The sequence below is a fragment of the Lytechinus pictus genome, chromosome 7 (genome assembly GCF_037042905.1).
Source record: "Lytechinus pictus isolate F3 Inbred chromosome 7, Lp3.0, whole genome shotgun sequence".
In the NCBI taxonomy this organism is placed as follows: domain Eukaryota; kingdom Metazoa; phylum Echinodermata; class Echinoidea; order Temnopleuroida; family Toxopneustidae; genus Lytechinus; species Lytechinus pictus.
In genome coordinates, this window is record NC_087251.1 from 7,049,839 (window position 1) to 7,069,640 (window position 19,802).

At 36.8% G+C, this 19,802-nt stretch overlaps 1 pseudogene; it reads left to right on the plus strand.

The window, feature by feature from the left end:
- Positions 1-9,092: 9,092 nt before the first annotated feature.
- On the plus strand, positions 9,093-18,486 carry LOC135154604 (uncharacterized; annotated as a pseudogene).
- The last annotated feature ends 1,316 nt before the right edge of the window (positions 18,487-19,802 follow it).

The following is a 19,802-nucleotide window of genomic DNA, read 5'->3' on the forward strand; positions in this document are numbered from 1 at the left end:
TGGACTACAAAGCAGTGCGTTTCATGACTTATGATGACCTTGATTTGACATTGAACGTTTCACGGGGATTCCCCACAAAAATGATTTATTTCCTATTGGTCTGATAGTACCAATTCGTCCAATTACCAACTCATCTATATACTGTTATTAGGTCTACCACCAGTTCATCCACTATCCACATGGTCTAAATCCTATTTCGTCCACTCACAATGTCGTCTAATAAGCAGTTGTTCCAATATCCATTTAATCCATTTATCAATTGATCCAATTGAAAATAAAATGAAAAATAAAATAAAATGGATATTAGACCAACTGGTAATGAGACGAAATGGTGATTAGACAGTGATAAGTGGACCAAATGGTTGTTAGGCGAAATGTTGATGGACGGAATGGCTTTAGATCAATAATTATTGAAGGTATAGACAGTGGTGAGTGGACGAGTTGGCAGTAGATGAATTGGCAATATACCGAAAAAACGACGAACATTAAGCGTGCGATTAGTGTTTCCACTTTGAAGTAAATTTCCCGAATTCCGGAAAATCAGGATCATTTTCAGGTACAGTTTTCGGGAAATGAAAAAAAAAACGTAGCAAGTTTCAATATTCATGCTATTGTTTGCCTCATACGTAGCTCAAAATTTTCTGCTCGCGCTCCGCTCTCTAATTTTATAATGCTGCTGTTTTTAAATGTGCAATTTAACAAAAAAGGTTAAATTCCTTGATTTTGGTCACTTGGACCCAGTGGCGTACCTAGGATTTTCCAAAGGGGGGGGGGGCAAATTTTTGGAGGATATTTCGTCCTCGAAAAAATTTGACAAGGAAAAAAAAAAGAAAAAAAGAAGGTCTTCAACCAAAAATAAAGGATTTCTTACCCGAAAAAAAATTGACAAGCAAAAAAAAAAAAAAAGTCTTCAGGTTCGAAAGAGGGGGCACACGTCTGTTTTTAATTGCATTTTTACATTACAAATGGATCAGTTGTGACTCGTCAGGGGGGCAGGGGTACGTCCCCTGCATGAGTTGTGACTCGTCAGGGGGGGCAGTCTGCCCCCCCCCCCCCCCTTAGGTACGCTAGTGCTTGGACCACAAGTTTAGGCGCGCATTATTGTCCGATTTTGTTCAAAATTTCATTTGAATTTAAATTCCCAGGAAATGCCTATGAATTCAACAGGAAATTTGAGATTCAGTTTCGGAGAAATTTGTTTTGGATGTGTGTAAACACTGAGTGCGACGTATATACGCATATATTAGATTTGGTCTCACAAAGGACCTACCGTTTGCAAAACTGTACCATAAATATCATTCTGCATGTAGCTGTTCGTGGCGCGACGTGAGTTTTGTAATTTGTATTAATTTTTATGTTCTAGTATCACTGATTCATGGAGGCCTATTTTATATTTCCCAGATCATTTTGAACTAGAAGACAATCGTGACAAAATGTATGTAATGGTCACAATTTATTCCAGTGTATCAGTACTACTGCGATAAGCATAGGCCTAAGCTATAGCACACTTCTTATCAGGGGCCCCCTACCACCCCCTATTTTTCAAGAAGTCAAGAGAGAGAGAGAAAGAGAGAGATGAAGGGTGAAAAATGAGGCAGAAAAGAATCAGATGGGGCCGTGCGTCGTATAACTTTGGTTTGGGGGAAACATTGGGTCGCGCAATTACCCCCCTTTTCAAAGCAAATAATACTTGGGGTGGAAAACCACTAAAATGCTTGCTTTGTTATTGTCCGATTTTTGTTAAACAAATTAAATTTGAAACTTTCAGGAAATTTCTATGCATAGATTTCATGAATTTCAGGAAATCTGAGATTCAGCTTCGGGGAAATATGTTTTGGATGTGTGGAAACACTGCGTGCGATGTATGCATAGTGCAAAATATCAGTTTAGTGGAAGTGATCTCACAAAAGACCTATTCATTTGCAAAAGTACCATACTGGGATTTAAATATTAGGGCCTATACTGCATGTAGTTGTTCATGGCGTAACGTGAGTATTGCAATGTGTGTTTACATTTTATGTTCCAGTTTCACTGATTAATATAGGCCTAGTCTGTATATCCCAGATCATTTTGAATTTGAAGAAGACAATCGTGATACAAATAATGTACCTAATGGTCACAATTTATTTTAGTGTATCAGTACTACTGCGCTAAGCATACATAATTAGGCTTATTATAATAACACACTCCTTATGAGGGGCAAGTTGCGACCTTCGTCCCCCTCCCACCCCTTATTTTTCAAGTAGTGAAGAGAGAGAAAAAGAAAAAACATGGAGGTATAAAAAGGAAAGAAGAAAGAAAAGAATCAAGAGGGATTTGCGCTGTGTAACTGTATGGGGGAAACATTGGGTTGCTCATTTACCCCTTTTTTCAAAGCAAATAATACTTGGGTGGGGGACCACTAGACTCAGGTGCGGATCCAGGATTTTCCAAGGGGGGGGGGCACATTTTACCGAGGAAAAAATGACATAAAAGGGAGGTTTTCAATAATAAAAAAGGACTTTTCGTCCACGTAAAAATTTGACAAGCAAAAAAAAAGAAGAAATATAAAGGTAAAATTTTAACAAACACGAGGGCAATTATGTGTCCAACCAATTCCGGGCAGTTTTCTGTTTGTGGTAACTCCCGTAGGAACTCGGTAGGACAGCATTTTGCTGGTAAACGCCAAGCTGGTATATAACCAATTACCTATGAAACATTTTACGTCTAGGTTAATCAGTCATAGTGGCTGACAGGGGCGGAAATTTCTCCCAAAAGGTAGGGGGACAAGGGGCTGGAAAATTTGAGAAGCATAAAAAAAGGTTATCACCCCCAAAATTTAAGGTCATTTCGACGAAAATGAATTTGACAAGCAAAAAAAAAAAAAAAAGAGGTTCTCATCCCAAAAGTAAGGTCATCTCGTCCCAAAATACATGTTTTATTTCGATTTTGAATGAAGTTTTTCCTACCATCATAAAAGACCAAAAATAGTAGGGAGGACATTTGATATTGTGTCCCCCCTACTATTTTGAGTTGGGGGACACGTCCCCCCTGGGATTTCCGCCCATGGTGGCTGACGTTATAGACGACAGATATCACTCTCGGGCCTTTTTATCATAGTGGAGACAATGGCAGAGTTGGGATTCGAACTCACAACTTTGCGATTATGAGTCCAATGCTCTAACCACTGGACCACACGGCCCAACGCGGGAAGCATATTGTCCAGTAAGGTTAAAAAATAAGCAGCAATTACTTAAGAATGGGCAAAACTTTCATCACACTGGATAAATAAAAATGCCCAAAAGAGGGGCGTCCTTTTTCATGCCTTTGTGCTTATTACTGTCCCCTCCATGCAATGACTGTTTATTGTTATTTTACCTTGAAATATTGTCAATTTTTGCATGGAAATAAAGAATCAATCAAATGCCCAATGTTGGTTGGACACATAATTACCTTCACGGTGCATATTTACCCAATATTTTACAAAGTGTAAACTTTAAATATTGCTCGCCTTTTCAATGTCCGATTTAAAAAAAAAATTGAAACTTCCTGGAAATGTCTATGCATAGAATTCATGAATTTCGGGAAATCTGAGATTCAGTTTCGGGGATATTTGTTTTGGATGCATGTGTGGAAACACTGCGTGCGATGTACGCATAATGCAGAATATCAGTAGGCCTATAGTGGATATACAGTCATTTGCAAAACTGTACCATATTGGGATTTAAGTATTATACTGTATGTAGCTGTACATGGCATGACGTGAGTATTGCAATGTGTGTATGCATTTTATGTGTTCTAGTTTCACTGATTCATATTTTAAGCCTATTTTGTATATCCCAGAAAGAGACAATAACAATCGTGATAAAATGAACCTGAATTGTCTCAGTTTATTTTAATATACCAATACTACTTCGCTAAGCCTATAAGAGGCATATCACACAAAGGAATTTGTTCAAATTATTTGAATTGTTTCGATAGTACTTTAAAAAATTTCATTAGTAAACACTCTTAATTTTTTTCTTAAAGAATTTACGGTCACGTGCCAATTTAATGTATTCATTTGGAATCCAAGCTATCCCATTTCTTTTTCTTCTGACAGAAATGAAATGTGCATCCTAAATGCATTCGTCATTGAAATCATTCCAATTTTGATTTTTCAAATCATCTCGAAATCTGTTTTCATCAAAGTTGCGAGAATACCTAAATTTTCTTATTTTGAAATGAAACATTGTGTGTTTCCTTTTCACAAGAGCTACAAAAGTCAAACAGTGGTCACTAAAACCAATGGAGATTACTCACGACTTAACATTTTCAATCGAATTAGAGGCAATTATTAAATTGATGATTGTATACGAATGTTTGGTGTTGCTCGTGTAGGTTCGTGAATTATCTGATTAAGCTGATAAGTACGACAAATATCCTAAATTATTTTATTCTATCACTCATGTTGCAATTGAAATCACCCGTCAAAATTATATTATTTGATAATGATATTGTCACGAATTTGTATTTGTAGTATACTATCAACAGTTTCAGTATCAGGGGCGGATCCAGGATTTTCCAAAGGGGGGGGGGGCACGTACATTTTCCCGAGGAAAAATTTTGACAAGAAAAAAAAGGGTTTCAACCCAAAATAGTGACATTTGAAAGATCTTCACTTTCAAAAGGTAGACACACTTCTCTTTCTCTCTTTTAACGGCATTTTTACATTACAAATTTTAATGGCGCCTCTCAATAGGGGGCTAGGGCCGGCTTTGCCCCCCCCCCCCTCCCGATCCGCCAGTGCTCAGTATTCAGTAAGAGCAACGCCTTCTCGAGCTTGTCAGTAAATCGCATAGTCCTGTATAGTTGCGGGTTTACATCTCGTTCTGCCTCGTCCTCCCAGCATTCCCAGCTGAGGTCACACTTTGTAAGTTTCGCTTAAGGCGACCGCACACCTTACGATTGGTCTGCGACCCGATTTCAGAATAAAATGTAGTAGAATTTGATGCTAATATTGAGACTTGGAATATCTTACTTCGTAATGTTCTTAATCATCATACGAATACCCATGTTCATATGTGTGACTATAAGCTATCATCCTTCTTAGAATAAAAGCGAATTCAATATCTAGTCGTAATGACGTCATAGCAGTCGTATGATTGGCTACGATTTGAAACTAATTTGACCTTTACTCAAAAATAAAAGCTTGCAATCTTTCAAATGGTTATATTAGTATTCTTTCAATTAATTTTAACCTCAAATAAAATGATATGTTCCATTCACATTTTCAGAAAATGAGCAAAATGCGATTTGTTCCAAAATCGGATCGCGAACAGTCGTAAGGTGTGCGGTGGCCTTAACGTAACGACAAGGACAGTTTTTCAGTCGCGTGCGGCCTCGCCTATAGCGATAACAGATCTCAGTCGCGTGCATATCGCGTGCGACTTCGTCTGACCATAGAGCTATTACAGAGTTTAATAGCTCTATGGTCTGACCTCACGCTGAGGACATGACAGATATGTTTTGCATATTAAGTCCAAGGTCTCGCTCGTCATAAGAGTCTGCCCTCGTGTTATGCAACATCAAGGACAGTCTTTCAGTTGCGCGCAGCCCCTGACTGACCGTCAGCTGAGGACAAATATTGTTCTTGGGAGAAGGATAGAAACTAGCTCAAGGATCCTTTGCTCGATCTAGCTCTCTATAAAAAGGGTGGTAATTTACACTTGGGGAGAGTTTTCTCGGGGCATGTCTTGGAGTTCATTTCGATCGAGTGAAGTTGGATTGTATCTATTCTTTAAATCAGGGGCGGCGGAACGTATTTTCGTTTGGGGGAACAAAGCCAAAAAAGGGAACTTGTAATATGTCAAAATTTGCATTTTTTTCACCATGGGATTATCATCTGCGTGAAGTAGTTGTGTGTTTGCATAGCAATTAAGTTGAGCAGAGCCTTTTTGAAGTTATTTCTGTTTGATATATATTTAGGCTCAATTTTTTCCGTGAGAGAGCATAGCGAGCGAGCAAGCAGTTTGGAAAAATTTCCAAATCTGAAGTTGTGAAACTCGCTTGTAGGTCAATTATGACGCTATAATAATTATTGTTAAGGCAGTTTTGTTATCATGAAAAAGTTGTGTATCTAACCAAAAAATTGAAGCGAGCGCGAAGCGCGAGCTGACATTTTTTATATACTGACCAGAAAAGGGACCTGATAAGGACTGCATTTAGTGACTGATTAATACGATACATATCTCACCGATCCGGGCACCAATCAAATAATGCGAGCGCGAAGCGCGAACTGAAAACTTGTGAAATTCCACCTTAAAAACTGGACATTCTAAGCATTTTTGTAACCAACGACAGAATGAGTACATTACTAAACAGTAATTCATGCAAGCGCGAGCCAAAAAATAGGTGATTTTCTAACATAAAATGTATTATGTTTTACTTCAAAAAGGGTATTCATTTTGAAAAAGGGCACTTTCCATTTTGAAGAAAGGGCATTTTTTCCTGCGATGATTTTTTTCCACCGCTCTTGCTTTAAATGTCTACTCTTGTTAATAAATTGACAAGTCTAACCTAAATGTCAGCTCTGCTTATTTTAATTTGTTGTTCCCCACCTGCCCCTTTCACAATTAGTGGTGCGACTGCTCATAACCGTTGCGATTGTGTGCAAGATAATTATTGTGACCAAATCACAAACGATCACAAGAGCGATTGTGAAAGCCCCTTCAGAGAACATAGACGTGGTTTATTTCCGATTCGTCTAATGCAAATTCGTCCAATTGCCAACTCGTCTACTACCATTTGGTCTACCATCAGATAGTCTACTCACCACATGGTATACTTTCATTTAGTCTAATGCCGTTCCGTCTAATAACCAGTTGGTCCAATAGCCATTTAGTCCATACACCATTTGGTCTGATTAAACTTTAGTGTTAAATGTGCAAAAGGAATGAAAGAAAATGGATATTAGACCAACTGGTTATTAGACGAAATTGTAATAGACGAAATGGTGATTAGACGAAGTGATGATTGGACCCAGTGGTTATTGCATTGGACCAAGTGGTTGTTAGACGAAATGTTGATGGGCGGAATGGCATTAGACTAAATGGAGGTAGACCATTAGGTGAGTGGACCAGTTGGCAGTGGACGAATCGGCAATTTACCATAGACGCACTGGGTACAAATAATCGATTTACATTCTTGGCGTAAAGAGTCTTTGGGTCTGAAAGAGAAATTAAGAACTTATAAGTGAGAACTGAGAATTATACAGAGTCAATGAAAGGAGAGATGAACAGTAATTGGTGAAAGAGCTTACATTTTAGTGGTTTAATAATTTCCAACACCCTTCTAAATTTAGTTACAATAAAACTCTTTCAACATTTGCTTTAAGTGAGGAAGGCCTCCTATATAAAATACCAACAAAAATCGAACTACTATTATTTTGTTCTTTTAATCTCTAGCCACGTAACTTAAAGTTCTTTGGTTTTCAGATCTATTCTTCTCATTTTATAAAATTTCTTACTAATGCAATCTTATAAGCGTCAATGGTTTGAACAATCATAGTTTAACCATGTTTCTGAAGACGTGAACTATTCATAACGTAACTTTCTAAATACAAAATAGTTTCCTGGTCCCCAAAAGGAAATTGTTTCAAAATGCAACGGTACACTGCCAGTTTTTCAAAAGTTTCGTTTAAATCATCATATTTGGATTTTAGAATCCCCCGCTCGCACACTATAATGAGCCCATTTTTCACATGAGGTACATAAAAGTGCCTTTTGGTTACTCTTTACTGGTTTATTGCAATTACTACACGGATATTTAACCATAAATTATAAAGAGTTGGGTACAAACTCAATAATTATTGATAAAAAAGTATTACATGTAAACATGAATATCACACACAAAAAGAGAAATAGTATAAAAAAATCTTGAAGAATTGTATAAAACTGGTCAATCAAACAATCAAAGAAAGCCCCTTCCTTACAAAAAAATAGACAGTCCATTATCATGAATAAAGGAGCTGATAAGCATATGAGTTCCGCTTATTGGTCAGCTACTGAAATGACTGATAATTTCATTATATGTCATTGAACTGTTTATGAGAATCGGAGGTCACTTTCGTTACGGATTACTTTATTCATCGATTTATCATTGTTGGTTGATATTTTTGCTATTATTCTTGTTCTTCTTTGCGTAGTTGAGCAGGTTCAGATTGTATTTTGTTAGTTGTTCCCGGATCACCACTACCCGAGTACCTTTTGACGAGAAAAGAAATGATGCATTGAATTGTTTGGTATGTATAATGAAACAACATTATATTTCTATAAAACTTAAATTGTAAAAACCTGTGTTTGCAAAAAAAAATATATATGCAGTATTATGAAGATGAGAGATATATCAATTTTATATCGCGGGTGTGTTTAATAAATTAAATCCTAAATGGATGTCACTTCATTTAATTCTTTATTTATTTAAGAGAAATGTGAAGTTTTTTAAAACTGTTTGAGTTCATTTGTTGATTTTGTAATAATTTGTATGTGTATATTTTGAAATTATATGACTCAATAAAAGGCCTTTGGTGGGCTAAAAATTATTTCATTTTTTTCCTATAACCGTATTACTTTCTCTCTCCTCCATTTCCTCTCCTTGTCATTTTATGCTCCCTCACCCCCCCCCCCCATCATCTAATGTGAAGGTTTTTGATGCCCCTAATATCCTGCATGATTTTTTTAAATGCTGTAATGTAAAAGCTATGAATTTTCCTTTGCAGTTTCATTAATGATAGATGAATACACCAATTTCTTTGAGTGAAACCATTCTCCTACAGAGTACTATGGTAGGCCACATCTTCATTATCATTTTCTCGTTCAGTAAATATGAAATTTAAGACATTGAAGGATCAAGGGGGGCTCGTGCCCCCTTTTGAGAGGAATATACGTCGTTAAAACACAAGTGTGCCCCCCCCCCCCTTGAAAGTGATGTCCTTAAATTTTGGGTGACGATTTTTTATTGGATGTTTTTAATTATAAATACAAGGAATATTTTAATCCAGATACACAATAGAAAAGGTCATTACGATAGCCACACGACGCATTAACCAATGTAAGATTTTAGCGCCATATTCAATGGCTTGTAAAGTGCTTGATGTATAGGCCCTATTTATATTTCCTATTTTTTTAATTATCATAGTCGTTCAACTTTCTCTTTTAGTCAACTTTTACCACAAGCACACTGTTTTGTTAATGGGCGCGTTTTACTGCGTTATTTTGCCTCTTCGATATGCGGTTTTGGTGTATTATCTCTGACGAGTTTATTATGAGTGATTTGTCCTTCCATTTCTACAAATTGATTTGAATTTCGATGTCCTCCACCCCCCCCCCCCCCGCAGACGACCCAGGCCCAGTATCAATTTGACCCTGCCTCTCAGCAAGTGATCGACTCACTACCTTCCAAACACACGAGTCATCGTCAAGCCTCAGAAGCTATCCATGATGCAGCTGGAAGGATTGCTTCTTCTACTGAACATGGTCGTACATCAATGAGGAATGGACTGACTTATGATCAGTTCCTTGCTGGTAAATAACTTAGGAATAGGATCCAAAATTAAATGTGGACTGTAAGAAGGCAAGATAGTTTTGAAATAAAGGAATGAATTATACGATATTGTAAAGTCGTAAAAGGTGCCAGGCTCTGCATGGTATTCAATTGGTGAAGACATGGATAGATCCCGATCTCGTCATGCAGGGGCGGAGATCTCTTCCAAAAGGTAGGGGGACACAGGGGCGGATCCAGCCTTCGCCAATAGGAGGGGGGGCGGAAATTTGTTTCAGCCATATTTTCCCCGATCGGCAGCTCGAAGATGATTTGTGTTTGTTTCTTTTAAGGGGTAGTCCTCATTAGTCAGTTTTTAGCTTTATTCTTATAAATTCATATATAATATCATAATCCTTATTTATATGATGCGAGCGCGAAGCGCGAGCTAATTTTTTGAAATTTTATGTATTTTTTCCTAAAATTTGAACATTCTGGGCAATGTTTGATATCCTGAAAAAAATCTGTATGCAACTTAATAATTACTACAAATGCAAAGCACGAGCAGAAATGAACTGATGGAAAAGATACCTGTTAAAGACTGCGTGCAGTTAGCATTTAACAATCAAATAATGCGAGCGCGAGCTGTTTTTTTTGTGGACATTTTCACCTAAAGAATGGAAATTCTAAGCACTTTTGTATCTCAAGCAGAATAGGTATATAAGAAGAAAATTGATGCGAGCGCGAAGCGCGAGCGGAAAATTTCGAGATTTAGTCCTATAATATTTACTGAACGAGACACTCTATTCATGTTTTGTAAATCATGAACAAGATGAGTATTAATCATGCGAGCGCATAGCGCGAGCAAAAATTTTTTATATACGTACCTGTTGAAAAGGTACCTGTTAAGGACTGCTTGCACTTAGCCATGAAGGCGTTACATATTTCAACAATAAAAAAATGCGAGCGCGAAGCGCGAGCTGAAAATTTCTAAAGAAAGAATGGAAAATTTTAATCAATTTTTGTAATCGTGAACAGGATAGATATATAATTCAACAATTGATGCGAGCGCGAAGCGCGAGCAGAAAAAAAATCGAGATTTAGACCTAAAAATGGGCCACTCTGTTCGTGTTTTGTAAACAGCCATAGGCTGATCGAGGGCTTTTTACCGTGTTTAAATAAAATAAATCAATTGAAATTAATGTTTTGTAAATCATGAAAAGGATGAGTAATAGGGGGTCTTCCTACATTAATAATGCGAGCACAAAGCGCGAGCAGAAAAATTTTGATATTGTGATCTGAAACTGGATAATGATTTAAATATAGAACAAGTTGAGTATTTGAATAAACATGCGCGCGCGTGTTTCATATTTAGACCTAGAATCTAGGCATTCTAAATACATCTTTAATCATGAAAATCATGAAACTTTGATATTCCGATCTGAAAAAAGAGTCAATTACCGCTTTATATTTCAAGCACTTTGTAGGAAAATTGTAAGGTGGATATAGATTGCACTTTAAAAAAAGAGCTAAAATTGTCATTATTATTACTTTGAGTTTTGACATAGGACCGGGACATCCTTACGACATGTTATGAAAATGATGACTATCTTCCTATTCCTCTTGCTAAGTGCGAGATGAAACAAAAGGGACAATTTAATTATTAAATTAATATCATATTTATTAATGCCTAAAGAGGGCGCGAAATCTGATGATATTATGGCATAAAAACTGGAAATTTCACGTTTGTAATTATGAATAGGATGCATCAGTTAATATGATTTATTTTTAACCATTAATGCGAGCGCAAATCGCGAGCTAAAATTTTTGATAAACCGTCATGAAAGAGGATTTTAAGTAGTTTGTTGTATAATCAATATTGAAACATTCATATCACTCGCCAATCAAAATGCCAGCGTGCAGCGCTAGCTGATACGTCTTGACAATCAGACCTGAAAAGGGATATTTTGAAAACTTTATGGAATACACGAAAATAATAGGTACCTGATAAATCAAAATTTGCAAGCGCGCAGCGCAAGCAGCAAATGTTGATAAAATTATTCAGACCATAAAACTGACATTTTTACAGAGCACTTTTTAAAAATCAATTTGTAAATCACACACAATAATGAAAGTTCGATCTCCAAGGTGAAATATGTTTTGTATATTTACTTCTAAACTTGATATTTGAGCTCCATATTGAACAAGATATGTAAATCACCTAACAGGCAATGCGAGCGCGAAGCGCGAGCGAAAATTTTATATAGTGGCACGAAAGAGTCTTTTTATTTTCCAAGTCTTCCCTTCATCTTATTTTATGCACTCGTCGCCTTCTCTTCTTTTTCTCCTCTCTTTTCCCTCTTTTTTTTCCTTTTTCCTTCTTTCTTTCCCTTTTGTTTTCTCTTTTTGCTCCGCCAATAGGGGGGGGGGGGGGGCTCGGCCTCCGGGATCCGCCTATGGGGACAAGGGGCGGGAAAATTTGAAAAGCAAAAAAAAAGGTTATCATCCAAAAAGTACGGTCATCTCGTCCCAACTCGTCCCAAAATACATGTTTTATTTCGATTTAGAATGATGTATTTCTTACCATCATAAAAGACAAAAAATAGTAGGGGGGACATTTGATATTGTGTCCCCCTACTATTTTGAGTAGGGGGGACACGTCCCCCCTGTCCCCCTGGGATTTCCGCCCATGTCGTCATGTCAACTTGATAAGTATGATTATTGTCCTTTAAGCTTCCGTAAACAGGAGTTCGAGATTCGCTTCCATATAAGGGTTGTAATTTCGAAACTTCACAAAGCTATTTAGAAATACATGTACTTATTTTTGTTATTTCTACTGTTCCTGGCGCTTATATTTCCTCTTCCCCTCTTATACTCGTTTAGGCCGATTTCCCTTTATTTTCACTTTTGTTTTTCAGAGTGAACTGTAGTTAATTACGAACTTGACACAAATAGCAAGCCACACGACGAGCATTTTAGGTAGGCCTATTTATAGGTCTAATACATAATACAACAAAAATGAAACACATGCACCCACAAAAACCCCCGATTCTGTTGTAATCGTAATTTGTTTTACAAATCTGATTCAATGACCGTTGAATTAAAAGAATGCTGAGTATGAATATATTATATTTGAAATTGGAAATTGCCACAGAGAGCCCAAAACAAGGCTAGCGTGCTTGGAGAATGATCTTTATTAAATCACAGTGGAAATGGAAACATAATTGGGCAGTGTTTTTAAGAGAAATTAGACGTTATTCAAAGTTATCTTTTTTTTTTCACCAGGTCTTTTATACAGCGAAGAAACGATGTTAGTAAGTCACCCGGTAAGTCAGTTCATATACTTTGACAATGTCATTTTTAATCCTGAGCCCGAATCACCACCTCGATCTAACATGACATCTGGTCGTGCTTTCCTTACTAATCATCGTCTTCTTCTCCTGTCAGCCGAGGTTTATCAAGGTTTGTATATTACCATGTTACTATAATTCTTATAACCTTATATTAGCTTACAAACTTGGCCTATGATGTTTCTTTGAAACGTAACATGAGAGATGTAATGATGTCTGTAATGTAACATGTTAAAGTCCTGCCACATTCTTTACTAAAATTTGGATAGACAATTTGAACCTCACATAAATTATATTTTTATGAAGCAAAATGCAAAAGAGGGTAGAATTGTGACAAGGAGCCCCCCCCCCCCCCCCGATGACGAGTTCTTTAATTGACGCGATTCTTTCTGACGCATTTTTATTTGTACGTACTTTTTTTAAGAATGTGATAGGGGCCGTTTTGGAAGAGGGCTAAGTAAAAAAATGTGGGCTGATAAGGCAAAAAATCACATGCAGATTTATCGTCATTTTCACGTTTTTGTATTATGGTATACTGAAAAAAAAAAGCATTGTGAGGGTGCTGAAACCCCCAGTCCCCGCCACGGCTCCTCGGTCCCTGGACCCCTAGATAATATTATACATGTATATAACCTTTGAATTGATTCAGGTTTGAGCTTGGAAACTGTGGTCCTTGGTCAGGACAAGAAACCTTCAGGTTACACAATTAAAGGAAAGGCTTCAGATGTTCTTCATTATCAGAGTATCCCATTGATCAATATCCACAGTGTGGAGTTGAACTGTTGAACGCATCAGTTGGTGTCCAGTCTGTCGAGACCGTCATGGGATTACGGCCATGCTGCTGTCTGGCTCTGTGTAGCTGTGCAGGGGTAAGCATTGTTCATTAAATTTTTGTTGATATGGCAATCAGTAGCGTATCTGTATCGAAAATTTACTTCCCGATGCAATAGAAGAGAATGAAGTCAATGCACCCCGCATTCCATCACCCGAATTTTTAATTTTGCCTTTTTTTGCGCCCCAGAAAATGACATCCGGGGCACTTGCGCCCGTGCCCCTCCCCACCGCCCATGAACACTACGATAAAATTCGCTGGTGACCCCCGGATGGTGTCATACTTTGCATATTTCGACCTTGTAAGAAACTGGTCAACCTTTCTCCAAAATATTCAGTCCGGTATAGAATCTCTACTCAATACTGCAGCCTATCCCTGCAAACCTCGACCTATCTTCATCTTGCATGCACGTCACTATCATCTATTTGCGTTGCAATTGAGTTATGATAAAATTTCATCATTTCCATTTAGATGGACGATTGTATGAAGAGCTGGTCATCATCTTCACAGTCTCAAGGAGTTAGTACAAACGAAAGAGTGTTGACCATCGGAGTGACAATGCCTCCATGGAATCACCGTTACATGGTCAAACTTCATCTCAACGGCGGTGTTTCAATGGCCCTGGTCAAGGAGTATATCGTTGAATTCTCTCGTTTTGCACCCAATATCACCACCAAGGCCCAATCTGCTGCTTTCTAGGTCACTATAATCAGTGGCGTAACTACCCCAATTGGCTGACCAAAAAAAAAAAAAAACGGGGAAAAGGAGAAAAAGAGGGAGAAAGGAAGAGGAACGTAGAGGGAAAGAAGAAATTATTATTCATTAAAATGGTATATTATATTATAATCATGTTATATTACATAGGAAACATTTTTTATCATAATGAAACATAATTTGCTCAGGGCCTATATGTCTTCATTGTTCCTGGTGCTCGCATTGTCTGTTTAACGAGATATATAAACCTGTTGTACGAAAACCTCCCGTTTCAAGTCAATATACACCAAATATATTATTGTTTTATGTAGTGACATATGCTTCTTTTGCATGACTACTTAAAGTAATTGCCCCATGTTTATTAAGGGATTCCTAAAATATAGTCCTTAAGATCTCGGGGTCAATATATACAAAAATTTCGGCTCGCGCTTCGCGCTCGCATTGTTTAGCGAGACAGGTACGTATCATGATTACAAAAATTCAATTATAATGTCCCTTTTTTAGTCTGAATATCAAATACTTTCAGCTCGCGCTTCGCGCCCGCATTATTTGATTACTGAGATGCGTATGTTATTCATGATAACAATGACTACAAGTGCTTCCTTAAAATGTCTCTATTAGGTCAGTATACATGACAACTGAGCGCGCGAACACTAAGTGACTCAAAATTTTTGCTTGTTCCCCCCCCCCCCCCCAATGCTGTGACCCACGGTACGCCACTGACTATAATTATTTATTTATTTATTCATGTTTTATTTATAACATATGATAAAATAAGGTGGAGGATAGTTCGATTCAGTTATAAAACTGCTTTACAACGAAGCCCTCCCCCTTTACAAACATAAAATAGACCATAAACATGATAATATATACATAAATACCAGTGAAAATTGACATAAAAAGTTATAATCTATAAAATGAACACAAAAAAGAAAACAAAAACAAACAAAAAGGAAGGAATACTAGAAGATACTTTGTTATAATAAATGTTTGGCCAATTGGTAATTTATAGAATTGGTGGATTGAACTGAAAATGGGAGTTTATTGAATAGGGAGCTTGCTTTATAAGAGAAGGATTTTCTTTTAAATAATAAAGTACATTCAGTCGTTGTCATGGAAAATAGTTTAAGCAGATTCAAAGTCGGTCGTTACCATGGTAATCTAAAATAGTCCAAGTTCCAATCAATATTGAAATAAATCATTAACTATGAAAAGCTGGCACAATGCCTGCATGGCGCAAGGAATTCTTGTAGAACCATTGCTATCATTTTGCGTATTGTGGCATCATCATGAATGGTATACTCAATAGTCTTTATAAAATAGAATTTAAAGAGGCATACCATTCAAGATTGTTTTATAGAAACTTTGAAGCAAATTAAAGTTGAAAGACCATGAAAATCACCATCTCACTCTTGTAACATAATCCTAAAACGCTTAGAAACAATATACTCACAACAATTAGATTTAAATTGTTCGTATTTTTTTATATACCTTGTGGCTAAAATATCCCATCAGATGTTTTATATCGTTTAATGCAATTCTTTTTTTTTCATTCGCAAAAAGCACATCGAACAATTCTATTTAGCGTATTTTCATTAGTAGGCCCAGTGTACATACTGTACGTATTTTTTCAACATAAAAAGTATAGTAACCACAATATTTGATAATAATAGGAAAGACAAATGCATCATAAAAAGAAGGTAGACTAAATTGAGCTTACAGTAAAATGCCCTGTAAAGTATGCTTTCATCCTATATTGTGACGAAATTGGTATTCGTGCTAGTTTAAGTTAAATTATCCTGACTGATGATTGATAGTAATACGGTCTTCCACAAATTAGCCAAAAAATGATGGTAGTATCGCATTTCTATAGCGCATAGTAAACGAATACATGCACTTTAAATTATAGTTGTCAGTCATGCTTTTTAAATATTTTTCAGTCCGATCATTCGTTTCTGGTATTTAATTGCAGTTGCTTACGTTGTTAGTCAGATCTTTTGTACAAGCTGCATCCATGCTTCCACAACGTAGAGATTTCTTGCCAAATTTCCGTCAGTTGAGGAATTCTAACCGTCTTCGCCGCACACCATGCCATACTTCTAGGTACCAAATATCATTCCTACCTCAATTAAGCAGTGAAGACAATCAATGACCTAAAACTTGTTTAATTCCATTTCTATCTTGTGTGTTTTGTAAATATACAGTACTTTCCCACATTCTTCCCCTGTTTTTTCTCTCTCTCCTCGTTTCTCTCTACTTTCTATCTTTCCTTCTTTTTCCTTCAATCTTCTGTTATTCTCTCTTTTTATTTCTCCTCTCTTGAAATTGTCTGCTACTTTTAAAATTCTTTTTCCTTTATGATTTTAAAAAAAATCTAATTATTCACCCCTTGTGGTCTTGCTTCTCCCCTCTTTCCTCTCCCCTTTTCTCCGCTCTCTTTCTCTTTCCAATTTTGTCTATTCCTTACTGAATCGTTCTCTTTCCCTCTCTCCCTCCCCTTTTTTCTTTCCTTTTTTGTATCTGCTTTTTCTTTTTTTTCTTCCATTTGGGAATTACTTGTTGCTATATACTCCTCAGGTTTAGATTTACACCTTGCACACGTTTAAAATAGTTCGCAATTTATCCTCCCATGTGCAATAATAATTGAGTACACTTCTTGCATGACAATGTGATGATACAATGAGAATGTAGAAATGTACGTTTGCAGGGAATCTCAATCTTGATCTCTATACTTACCCTTTTTTGTAACTTACATTGTTGTTTTTTGGGGCCCTTGCCCTCCTTTACTGATCATTGTTAAATATATTGTATTGTATTCTGAGTTTCTATTTTAAAGGTTGCCTCTTTTTCTCTTCCCACCTTTCACTTTCCCTTTTCTTTTGACTTATCTCTTGCTTCCATTTCCCCCTTTTTTCATTATTGACACCTCCGCTTGTAGTATGGTTATTGGTATTTTATTTTAGTAATTTTGTACAGGTGAGACCCCCTGAGATTCAGGGTAGTTGTGTGTGTGTGGTTTGGGTTTACCGTTGATTTGCAATGATTTGGGGCTCTTGTTAGTGGTCGGTTTCTGGGTCCTGGTTTTCCCCTCCCCACCCCCTCTTTCCTTTTTTAGTATATTTCCCTTCCTGCATTTTTATGCATTTATGATACATTTTTTCGTTTGTATGAATTTGTGTATTGTATTTGAATATTTACTTATAATGTTTACTTTAAATTTTTGTTATGATGCTGTTTGTAAACAATCGCATATTTCAGTCTTTGGACTGCTTGAGATTGTATATTTTTGATAGTGTTATCGTAATAAAATCGAATATATATATTCATAATTTGAAATTGTAAAGAATCCACACTACGGATTATTTTTATCGGACGTCAATTTGTACATCTCTATACTTTTAATGTTTTTAATAACGCGAGAAAGGATACAAACTACCAGGGGAGCGTTTCATGAAAGGACTTGTCAGATGTTTTATCCGACAAGTACTTTTTTATTCGACAGTTACTGTGGTAACAGTGCCTCTCAGCCAATCATTATCAAGGAAAGTTGTCAGACCTGACAACATTTACGGACGAAAATGTTGATGAAACGCTCCCCAGGACATTTATACTATTCAGGACTTTTAGTAATACCAGGACAATTATACCCACCGTTTATGTCTTGTTCTGTATCGAAACTACATAAAAATAGCTGGTCTTAGTTAACAAAAAAAAGAAGTAATTTCAAAGACTGATTTTGATTATTTGATAACCTAATGGCTGAAATGTATGTATTTTCATTTCTAAGAAACTTGAGGTATTTCACTTTGACTAAGTTTGGTTTATATACAATTTTGTACATAATGAATTGATTAATAAAAGTCTTAATCATGGTATCCCGACTCCTAAACAAATAGTGTTTTGAAATAATGCAGGAAAATGATGTATAGCTTGTAGGATATCATGCAGAAATCCTAAAAAGATTCATTTCCGTGTGCTACTTACACGGTGTCATATCAGAGAGTAAAAAAATTGTAATAATGATAACATTATTCCTTTGTAAATGCAAAATTAAGACATAATTAAATTACCAAGATCAAGATAAGAGAGAAGAATGAGAAGCGTATACAGATAAAATAAAAAGATGCAGTATTGATGACGAACAATTTGATAAGTTCCATGTTTATCAGCCAACAGCCATGCGTAAAACTGTTATTAAGTTGAGTGAATGTGACTGTGTGACATAATGAAACATCATCCTGAGGGGGGGGGGGGGGTCAGACGATGGAACGTCTACTACGTCAAGGTAAGAGGATGGATTACTACCCCCTCCCTTCTCCAGGTGCTGTTTATTTTTAGGGGGGTTCTGAGGGCTTGAAAAAGGTTTTGACGTTTGTTTATCCAATACTACTGTATGAAAATGGCACATAATGGGCAGCATATACTGAACGTGATATACTAAGCAACAAGCTGTCAGCCCCTCTAAAACATATTACGGTATTATGCGAGGGAGCGAGCGACCCCCCCCCCCCCCCCCATATTCAAAATGCTTGAAAATATTTTTTGTTCACAACATCTACATGTCTACCACCCATCAGGGCATTTAAAAAAGTGACCAATGTTGTTACCATCTCTAGGCGTTTCATTTATTCATAAGTGAGTGAGCCTAGCAAAGAATACAAAAAGTCCTAATTTCAAGAGCAGTATTTTCACACTAATCTTTAGAGAGAGAATGTGGTGACCGCGGAGAGATAATTTTCGAAGTGAAACCTATCGATTTTGAACTTCCAAGTAGATGTATACATCTACATTTCTTTAACAGCTTGAATTCCTGATGTAGGCCTTTTCGCAACATGTAGAAAGGTTGCAAAAGAACATGAACCGAGTTTGCTAACCTGCGCAGCACGTCATTGGTCTACATAATAGAGTATTGTAGAGAATAGAGTCAATTCATTCAAACAGAGGCGTCGACACTTGGGGGCAGGGTGCGATCGCCCCTACGAAAATATTTAGGAGGGAAAAATTTCGATTTGCCTCCCCATCAAATATATTTGACCACTTGAAAATTGTGAACTTCCAAGTAGATGTATACATCTACATTTCTTTAACAGCTTGAATTCCTGATGTAGGCCTTTTCGCAACATGTAGAAAAGTTGCAAAAGAACATGAACCGAGATCGCTACCATGCGCAGCACGTCATTGGTCTACATAATAGAGTATTGTAGAGAATAGAGTCAATTCATTCAAACAGAGGCGTCGACACTTGGGGGCAGGGTGCGATCGCCCCTACGAAAATATTCGGGAGGGAAAATTTCAATTTGCCTCCCCATCAAATAAATTTGACCACTTGAAAATGATAATAATGCAATGCAAAATATGCTTGAAAAGCATCGGAAAGCACTATAAACCATTAATTTTGATATAAAAAT